Raw genomic sequence first — 10896 nt, 5'->3', positions numbered from 1 at the left:
TGGATTAGAAGTGGAGCATCTGGGACTTGAACAGGCTCTTATATGGCTAAGCCACAGCACTGGCCTCTCCTTCTTTTAATTTCTACAATGATGTACTTCCAGTTTATTTTATACTCATAAGATTAACCCTACATTGAGTAAAGAATTCAACATATAGTACTAGGGAAAAAAATACTGTTCCTCAACAGTAGAGAGACAAGGGCTATAAACAATCACTGAATCTCAAAATGTCACTTTAGCTTATATACATTGATTTTTTTCTCTATTAGTTACCACAGATCAGGGAAAGTATATGGTATTTTTCTTTTAGGGACTTCCTATTAAGTTCCTATGGACTTTTTCTAAGATCTATTTATTTATTTGAAAGGTGGAGTTACAAAATGGCAGAGAAAGTGAGAGAGTGAGAGGGTGAGAGAGAGAGAGAGAGAGAGAGATCTTCCATCAGCTGGTTCACTCCCCAAATGGCCAAAATGGGCAGAGCTGGGCCAATCCAAAGCCAGGAAGCAGGAGCTTCTTCCCGGTCTCCTGTGCAGATGTACAGGCCCAAGCATTTGGGCCATCTTCTACTGCTTTCCCAGGCCACAGCAGAGAGCTGGATAGGAACTGGAGCAGTTGGGTTTCAAACCGGAATGCATATGAGATACCAGCACTGTGGGCAGCGACTTTACCCTCTATGCCACAGCACTGGCCCCTCCTATGGACTTTAAAATGGATACTTTCAAAGGTAATCATTGCCTCTTTTTCTCTAAAACATTCCGTCAGCATGGAAGCAAGGGAATATTATGAATCTATTACTACTTCTATGACATCTGCTTCTTGAAGATTTCACTGAAACTTAATGTGCTTAATTTGAGAATCAGACATCATATTGTTTTAAAAATCTCCTCCTGATTAGGTCTTTATATTATAATAGTGGCTTCTAACCATTTAACCTTCAAATTTCAAAACATCTTTACTTGACAGATATCCAGAGCTACACCATTACACAAAGTGCTTATAAGGTTACTTGAATAGCTTATGAATTAAATTATATATAATCAGAGAAAAATTGAAATATCATTTTTGAAAGATTTTCCTGAAAGAGACATTCTTTTATGTAACAGTTTCACTATGTTTCCTTGACAACACTGCTGCTAAGAATGTCTCTTTCAGGAAATAAGAAATCTGTGGTAAATGACTGATGTCTTTTAAAAATAGAAAATACGAATATACTATGTGTAGGTAAGCATGTCACTATAATCATACAACCAAGTGCAGATCACCAACTAGTCTAAGTTGTATTCAATGTTGTTTATATAAAATAATAACATTCACCACACTGAAACTTTGAAAGCTATAAAAAGAGAGTAATTTCCAAAATATTCTATAGAAGTACTAATGCCACAGGTACTTTAAGTATAGTTGATACAGACAATATCTTTCTCCAAATGGGTAGAAAATTAAGCTAAATGTATTCACTGAAGTATTCACTCATTACTGAGCTTTGGACTATACTGGGTATTGAACTTCATTAGTAAAGTAATAACCAAACAGAGAAAATGGCAATCTACTCTGTGTGGCATAGAGAATCAGCATTCTGACTTCATCTCCCAAAAGATCAAGACAACAAAACACTTTACGTGATCATTCAGTCCATGCTTCTACCACAGGGTTTGACTAGCAACTGTCTATTTTATACATAATTTCCCAGAAGAATTGTTCCAATGACCTAACCTAATATTTAATCTATTGTATGTGGTTTATGTTCCATTTTGGAGTCATGGAAAAACTTAAAGAAACCGCCAAACTTTCCAATTATGGGAATAAATGTAATAATATACTTTTTCTTTAAGTTATGTTTAAGCACATGCATTCCTAACGTACTACAGCTAGATGTTAACATTAAAATTGCTATCCTTCAACCTACTCTCCTACCACCAGAACTTACATCTGACCCAACAATTAACATTCAAAGACAATCACTTTAATCTTGGAAGCAGAACTGCTGATGTGCATAACAAAATGGAATGTGGGGTAAGGACACCTGACCTAAAATCACAGCTCCGAAATCACCTCCAGGTGTAAACTGGGCAAGTGATATAGTGATTACTCATTCCATTAACCTTTCTACTGCAAACCAAGAGATTATAGGTGAAATATAAAAAGGACAAGGATTTAGATACATAATAAACATTGCTTCCAACATGACACAGAACAAAAGCCAAAGCATAAGGAGGACACAAAGGAGGATGAAATTTCAAGTTAGGAAAAGAAAGAATAAATTCTACAAATGCCTTAAGTTGTATAGGAATTTTTCAATAGGAATTATTTTACATAGTAATTTACCCTTGAACATTCAAATATACCAGCAACGGCCGGCGCCGAGGCTCAACAGGCTAATCCTCCGCCTTGCGGCGCCAGCACACCGGGTTCTAGTCCCAGTCGGGGCGCCGGATTCTGTCCCGGTTGCCCCTCTTCCAGGCCAGCTCTCTGCTATGCCCCGGGAGTGCAGTGGAGGATGGCCCAAGTGCTTGGGCTCTGCACCCCATGGGAGACCAGGAGAAGCACCCGGCTCCTGCCTTCGGATCAGCGCGGTGCGCCGGCCGCAGCGCACCAGCCACGGCAGCCATTGGAGGATGAACCAACAGCAAAGGAAGACCTTTCTCTCTGTCTCTCTCTCTCTCACTATCCACTCTATCTGTCAAGAAAAAAAAAATATACCAGCAACACAAATTTTCAAAAAGGCATCTATTTCACAAAGTACTCCAATGAAAACCATTTTGAGAATCTCATCATCAGTTTTTATCTGATGTCAACAGAAATGGATTTTCCTATGACTGTCACTGTGCTGTACAGAATTAAGCCACTACCTGCAATGCCAACATCCCATATAGGCACCCATTCATGTCCCACCTTCTCCACTTCCAATCTAACTCCCTGCTAATGCACCTAGGAAAGCAGCAGAAGGTAGCCCATGTATTTAACTTCTGCTACCCACATGGGAGACCCAGATGAAGCTCCTGGCCCACCCCTGGTCAATGTAGCCATTTGGGGAGTAAACTGACAGCATTTATCTTCTTCTCTAACTCTTTCAAATAAATAAATATTAAAAAAAAAAGAAATGGTGTTTCCTTTAATTTAATCATTCTGGTAATTTATATTATATTGGTATTCCTTTTTCTTCTCTCACCTAATGTGGTCAACAAAACCCTCTATTTTATAACACTCTATATGACATTGAGCATGCAGGAAATACACTTAATTAACTGTCTTCATGGAATATGCAATCTATTAAATAAAAAAACTCAGCAGTCTGCCCCTACCTCTTACTTGTTCTACAATTCAAACAATATACATTTACTGAGCACCAAGTATGAACCACACAATAGAGAACCATAGATGAATAAAGCAATCATAGTCCCTGCCCTCCCTGAGCTTGAAGACTACTTTTCATGAAGAAATGTGGCCCAAGATAAATCTGTGATGCATTTTCCAAATAGCTCAAGTGATAAATTGCTTTCCCATTACACATTTGCTCTTTCGTAAAACAAAACTACACAATCATTAAAACCAATTGTTCTTATGGTTTAGGAAAAAAGACCAATAGTAAACATTGCAAAACTATCTTTTTTAAAATTTGTATCAATATAAAGAGAACAAATATCATGTATTTCATAGGTACAATCCTAAGATAACCATACTTCTGTCTCTAGCCTCTTTCTCTCCCTCAATCTCCCTTCCTTCCTTTTCTTTAATTTTTGCAAAAACATAATTCCAGTCCACTCTAAAATCACAGGCTTAAGGTACAACTAGCCATAATATTCAAAAATATTACAGAAAAAAATCCCCTAGGCATATGCACAGAACATGTTGAGCTCCACAGGAACTCATAATCAGTAATACTTTTGTAGTTTTGTGACCACATTATATTGCCAATGTCATTAATATCAAGAGTAACTGTCAATACCTCCTGAGAGTTAAGATGAGTTATCACGACATCTTTTTTTTTTTTTTTGACAGCCAGAGTTAGACAGTGAGAGAGAGAGACAGAGAGAAAGGTCTTCCTTCCGTTGGTTCACTCCCCAAATGGCCACTACGGCTGGTGTGCTGCGGCCGGTGCATTGCACCGATCCGAAGCCAGGAGCCAGGTGTCTCCTCCTGGTCTCCCACGCGGGTGCAGGGCCCAAGCACTTGGGCCATCCTCCACTGCACTCCTGGGCCACAGCAGAGAGCTGGACTGGAAGAGGGGCAACTGGGACTAGAACCCAGGGCCCATATGGGATGCGGGCGCCCCAGACAGAGGATTAACCAAGTGAGTCCACGGCGCCGACCCCTTGTGGTTATCTTGTCGCACAACCTTTTCCATTCTCCTGAATACACCAGTATACTCCCCCTGCCCCAGAGACACAAATGGTTTTGCAGAAAGGACTAAGGGGAACCACATGCATTTTTTTAAAAGATTTATTTTATTTATTTGAAAGGCAGAGTTACAGAGAGAGGTAGAGCAGAGAGGTCTTTCATCCACTGGTTCACTCCTCAGATGGCCACAACAGCCAGAGCTGCGCTGATCTGAAGCCAGTAGCCAGGAGCTTCTTCCGGGTCTCCCATGCTGGTGCAGGGGCCCAATGACTTGAGCCATCTTCTATTGCTTTCCCAGGTCATAGCAGAGAGCTGGATCAGAAGAGGAGCAGCCGGGATTAGAACCAGTGCCCATATGGGATGCCAGCGCTTCAGGCCAGGGTTTCAACCCGCTGTGCCACAGCACCAGCCCTACCACATGCATTCTAATTTTTTTTAAAGGTCATGGTCAAAGAACATATGAACATACTAAAATCATTACTCTCACAGACAATAGTGGAAGAGGAAAATGAGAGAAGACATAGTCATTTAAAATCCTATAGACTGCTCCTGTTTAAGAAACACAAGTTAGTATTTAAAAATAAATTTTTAATACCTAAAATACATCCATTTCCAACAACGTTTTTACTCTAAGTATCCTCCCTAATTAGATGTGTATGCATACTAACAAACTCTTTTCATTGTTTTTTGTCGGGTACAACACATGCACTATCTCCTCTTAATTACTGCTCCTGTACCCTTCAGTGTAACGCCTGATGCAGATGGTGACTTCTTGTATAAGGAAAGCACTGGGCCAAACAGAGGTAATTTCTTTTTTTTTTTTTTTAAGATTTATTTTATGTATTTGAAAGACAGAGTTACAGAGAGAGGTGGAGACAGACACAGGTCTTCCATCTACTGTTTCACTCCCCAGATGGCCACAACGGCCAGAGCTGTGACGATCTGAGGCCAGGAGCCAGGAGCTTCTTTCGGGTCTCCCACATGGGTGCAGGGGCCCAAGGACTTGGGACATCTTCTACTGCTTTCCCAGGCCATAGGAGAGACATGGTTCAGAAGAGGAGCATCCAGGACTAGAACTGGTGCCCACATGGGATGCCAGAGCTTTGGGCCAGGGCTTTAACCCACTGCACCACAGCACCGGCCCCCAGAGGTCATTTCTGAAGTCTGACAGCGTCCCTTCAGTCTGTTTGAAACTCTGTATTATCATTTCTAGAATACATGGTGTCCATTTTAGCAATCTCAGTCTGTTGCATCCCCTAATCAGCACAATCTCACAATCACTGAAATATATGAGAGAACTTCAGAAGGTTTGTGGGAAAAAGAACCTAAAAGATAAATTTTGATAAAAAAAAAAGTTTGAAATCTACAGTTTTTTTCCTAATGGGAATTTTTCCGTGCAGTTTTTGAAGAACCCTCAGACATCAGAATACCAGAACTAAATTATAGTTACCCAAAAAAGCAAAAACAAAAATATTCATACAGTGTTAAATTAATATGGCATGTGTTTAATACCAAATATAACATAACTTCTAAAATTGAAGTATATACAAATATCATCTGAAATTTACCCTTCTTTTTTTCACCTTGCAAGAATTTATCCTTGGAGAGTACACTGTGTAATAACTTCTCGTTACTCACTTCTATATTACAGCGAACTTATTTTTTTCGTGAATCAATGCAAAGTGTAACTGCTCCTGGTGAATATCGCCTGAGTTTATCACCATTAGTATCAGTAATAGTCACCAGTACACACTATGGAAGAAAGTGAAAACTACCTGATGTACTTTGTCATTTTCTAATATAGCAAGGGGAGCAAATGAGTAAAATCATGCTACAATACCATATAACAAGGTATGTATATTGGACAACAGAACATTCTAATGAAATTGAATTTCCATTTTGTAAAAGAATATATAAGCCAGGTTGGGAGAGATGAATGTTTAAAAACCATAAATAATCCTTTCAAATCATGACAGGCAATTTTACTCACACAAATGGATGAATTTTTGTCTATGTTTTTTAAATGAACTGAGATTCACTTTAAGGCAATTCTTTTACAAAAGACCTAGTCAAAGGTGATTCATTTGAAAACAGAAATTATCTTGGGGCCAGTGTTAAGCCGCTGCCCACAATGCTGGCATCCTATACAGGCACCTGTTGGGGTCCTGGCTGCTCTACTTCCGATCCAGCTCCCTGCTAATGCACTTGGGACAGGACAATGGCCCAAGTGCTTGTGTCCTTGCACCCACCTTAGAGTCCCCTATGGAGCTCCTGGCTTCGACCCAGACCAGCCCCAGGCGTTGCAGCCATTTGGGGAGTGAACCAGCTGATGAAGGATCTCTCTCTGTCTCTCTCTCTCTCTCTTCCTCTCTCTCTCTCTCTCATTTTCTCACTCTCACTCTCACTCTGCCTTTCAAATAACTAAAAATAAATCTTTAAAAAATAGAAATGACCTTTAGATATTTCCATCCTGGAAATAACTTCTTGACCAATGAGATTATTTTTTACCAAAGTATCTATACTCATATATTAATTTCTGAAAAAAATGTTCTCTCATACCAGAAACCTACCCCATGAAAAGAAGTACAAAACAAAGAACAGAAATATTCACACATGCAGCACCACTAGGAACTTCAAATATCTCCAGCTTCAAATTCGTAGATAGAGAAATCACTCATCCTCACCACAGGAACACAGCTAAATACACTTACCCTTTTCATACTAACATCTCACGACATCCCCCACTCTCACGTCAACTTCATGGCCTTTCTTGTTCTCCATTTATTCTAGACCTATTTATTAAGTACCTAGTATGTTCCAGACATTTTCCCAAAAAAGTGAAAATTCGAGTGAACCAAAGCAATCATGGTCTGGGCAGCCCTCATGGAAGGGCTCTAGTAGAGAAGACAAACCTCAGCTAACAAACATACAGGGAGAGGGATGTGACTACCATGACTGCATGCATGAAGGGAAGGTGTGTATGTTGTGAGTTTACCTCAAGAGGTTGCTCTAGTTGGGGGCAGAGGTAAGGTTTTCTCAAGGAGGGACCCATGAGTGAATCTGAACTTGTGAGATGTAGGGAAGGACATGGGAAGAATCTCATGCAGAAGGAACAGTGTGCACAGAGGGTGAATAATTATAGAGCAAAATTCAGAGAGTAGAGCAGGCAGAGCTGGAGAGTGGGATGAAGCCCCACAAGCAAATGAGTGACAGGGTCTGATCATGCAGGGCCTTCGAGTTTACCTTAAGAATGTGAATCTTTACCCTAAAAGCAATGAGAAGCTATCAGATTTTCAAGCAAGGGAGCAGGGTGATAACACATAAACTGAATACTTTCACTACAGAATGAACAACAGAATGCAGGCAGGGGAGCAGAATGGGAAGAAAACTAAGGGAAAGAACCAGAGAAACCGCTGTAGTGGTTCAGGAAAGAAGACGGCAGCTTGAACGGGACAATAGTAGTAATAATGATCCAGAGGTTGAGGGATAAATGCAAGAGACATTTGAACAGTAAAACTAGGAAAATTTGGGAGTGGATTGGATTTGGATATAAGAATGCAAGAGCTAATAGGGTAACTCTAGGTTTCTGGCTTTCATAATGTGTAGAATATGGCAACATTTACTGAGACAGAAAACGGGAAGGCCAGCACCATGGCGCAGTAGGTTAATCCTCCGCCTGTGGCGCCAGCATCCCATATGGGCACCGGTTCTAGTCTCGGTTGCCCCTCTTCCAGTCCAGCTCTCTGCTGTGACTTGGGAAGGCAGATTTGATGGGGGAATTAGGGACTAGATAGGAGGACAACTCAAGAGCTGATCTGGACAGAAATTTAAGATTGCTGATGAAGACAACTTGTGAAGAAAACTACCAAGTAGGCTGGTCTGGATACTGGAAAAGAAGTCTTACTGAAAGTCTTTATTTGTGATTCTACTTCATACAAATGAGAACTGAGATGAAGATGGATTAGACTGTCCAGGATGAGAGTCCTCAAGGGAAAAAAGAAAGCCTGGAATCCAGCTTTAAGGAAAGTCAAAGTAGCTTGACAGATGAGTATCAGTTTGCAAAGGTGATTTCCATGTCTGGCTGCCTTTCTCAACCCACAGAACTTAAAAGACCAATCAGGAGAATGGGTGCCACAGATGCCAAGAGAAAGGAGTACTTAAGGAATGGTGGGAGTGAATACCCATATAAAGCTAGTAAAAGTCAGACAGGTACAGACAAATGTCCCCAAAAGGTGACTACTGAATACTGTATGTGAGAGCTATATTGGTAGAGTGATATGAAATGGATATAAGGCAAATCATGAAACAAAGAATACTGAATGTAAAATTCTATTTTAAATTATTTATTTATTTTTATTTAGTTCAAAGACAGGGTGAGAGAGAGAGAGAGAGAGAGAGAGAGAGAGAGAAATCTTTCACTCCCAAATGCACTCATCAGTTGGGCCAGGGCCAAGCTGAAGCCAGGAGCCAACAACTCCATGTGGACCTCTTACATGGGTGGTGGGGACCTGAACACCTGAGCTATCACCACTCCTTCTCAGGGCATGCATCAGCAGAAACCTGGGCTGGAAGCAGAGGCCAGATTCAAACCCAGACACTCCTATATGAGATGCAGGCACCTCAATGGCAGCTCATCCCATGCTACCTGCCTCTAGAGAAGTGAATTGGAATGAAAAGATTAAGGCTATTTAAAAATCTGCCGTGACCTGACCTACACTGAAACTGAGGCCTCACCTTCATATCCTTGGTCTTCTAAAGCCAACAGGATTCCAACATAGCTCCATCTTCCTTTGGTCAGTTAGTTCATTCCCCACTTAAAAGTCACACTAAATCGACTGATCCAGACGCTCTAGCTTCACACATGTAGCTCTGTTTGATGTGCTGTTAGAATTGCAGTGCCAGTTGCATCCCACTGTGCCTCAAATGTTAGCCATTCATAAACAACTGCCACAATTATATTCAGGTAAATGTACTTCCTGAACTAGCATTCACTTCTTACTTTGCTTTAAATTGGCTGAACTTAAAATATAAGTTAGTTTATCACTAAAGGAAAAATGTATGCTAAGATTACACATGGTACTTTGACATTTACCATACATGGAAGGTTACTGTACACAAACAAAAAATAGTGAAAGCAAAATTTATTACACTTAAGCTAGAGACTATAGCTCACTGATGGCTCTGAGCTTCACATGTGCTTTGAAATAAACAAGCAAGGGGCTGGCGCTGTGGCACAGCAGATTAACGCCCTGGCCTGAAGCGCCGGCACCCCATATGGGCACCTGTTCGAGATCTGGCTGCTCCACTTCCGATCCAGCTTTCTGCTTTGGCCCTGGAAGGCAGTAGAAGATGGTCCAGGTCCTTGGGCCCCTGCACCCATGTAGGACACCCGGAAGAAGCTCCTGGCTGTTGGCTTCAGATCAGCGCAGCTCTGGCTGTTGTGGCCAACTGGGGAGTGAACCATCGGATGGAAGACCTCTCTCTCTCTCTCTCTCTCTCTCTCTCTCTCTGCCTCTCCGCTCTGTATTACTCTGACTTTCAAGTAAAAAATAAATCTTTAAAAAAAAAAAGAAAGAAAGAAAGAAACAAGCAAAAGGTAAGTGGTGCTGGTCACCAAATGAAATGTTAAAAAACATAGTAACCTAAAAACAGAGACAACTGTTTTTATTGTGAAGTGTTCTTAATTCTTGTGCAAATTCTAAATCTCTGGTTTTTTGTTTACTTTGTTTTCTTTTTTTTTTTTTTTTTTTTTGTCCACAAACTCTTTTTCTAGATTGGTCTGAGTAATTAGGCTTTTATACTGGTCTCTCTCTAAAGTCTCGTCAAAACTTAGAATATTCTCCCTATAAAGCTATCCAACGCTCTGGCCTGAAGCGCTGGCATTCCATATGAGTGCTGGTTCGAGTCCCGGCTGTTCCTCTTCCGAACCATGTGTCTGCTATGGCCTGAGAAAGCAGTGGAAGATGGCCCAAGTCCTTGGGCCAACTTCACCCACATGGGAGACCCGGAAGAAGCTCCTGGCTTCGGATCAGTGCAGTTCTAGCTGTCACGGCCATCTGGGGAGTGAACCAGTGGATGGAAGATCCCTCTCTGTCTCTACCTCTCTCTGCAACTCTTTCAAATAAATAAAATAAATCTTTTTTTTAAAAAAAAAGAGGCCAACACTGCGGCTCACTAGGCTAATCCTCCACCTATGGCACTGGCACCTTGGGTTCTAGTCCAAGTTGGGGTGCCAGATTCTGCCAAACTTGCTCCTCTTCCAGGCCAGCTCTCTACTGTGGCCCAGGAGGGCAGTGGAGGATGGCCCAGGTCCTTGGGCCCTGCACCCGCATGGGAGACCAGAAGGAAGCACCTGGTTCCTGACTTCAGATCGGTGCAGCGCGCCGGCAATGGCAGCCATTTGGGGGGTGAACCAATGGAAGGAAGACCTTTCTCTCTGTCTCTCTGTCTTACTCTGCCTGTCAAAAAAAAAAAAAAAAAAAAACTGAGCACAGTTATACAAAGTGTCAGCTCTTTCAGCAGACATTTAGTGAGCAACTTCTATATCCTATATGTTGC

Source organism: Oryctolagus cuniculus, chromosome 6 (assembly GCF_964237555.1).
Source record: "Oryctolagus cuniculus chromosome 6, mOryCun1.1, whole genome shotgun sequence".
NCBI lineage: Eukaryota > Metazoa > Chordata > Mammalia > Lagomorpha > Leporidae > Oryctolagus > Oryctolagus cuniculus.
Note: the sequence above shows the minus strand (reverse complement) of the source record.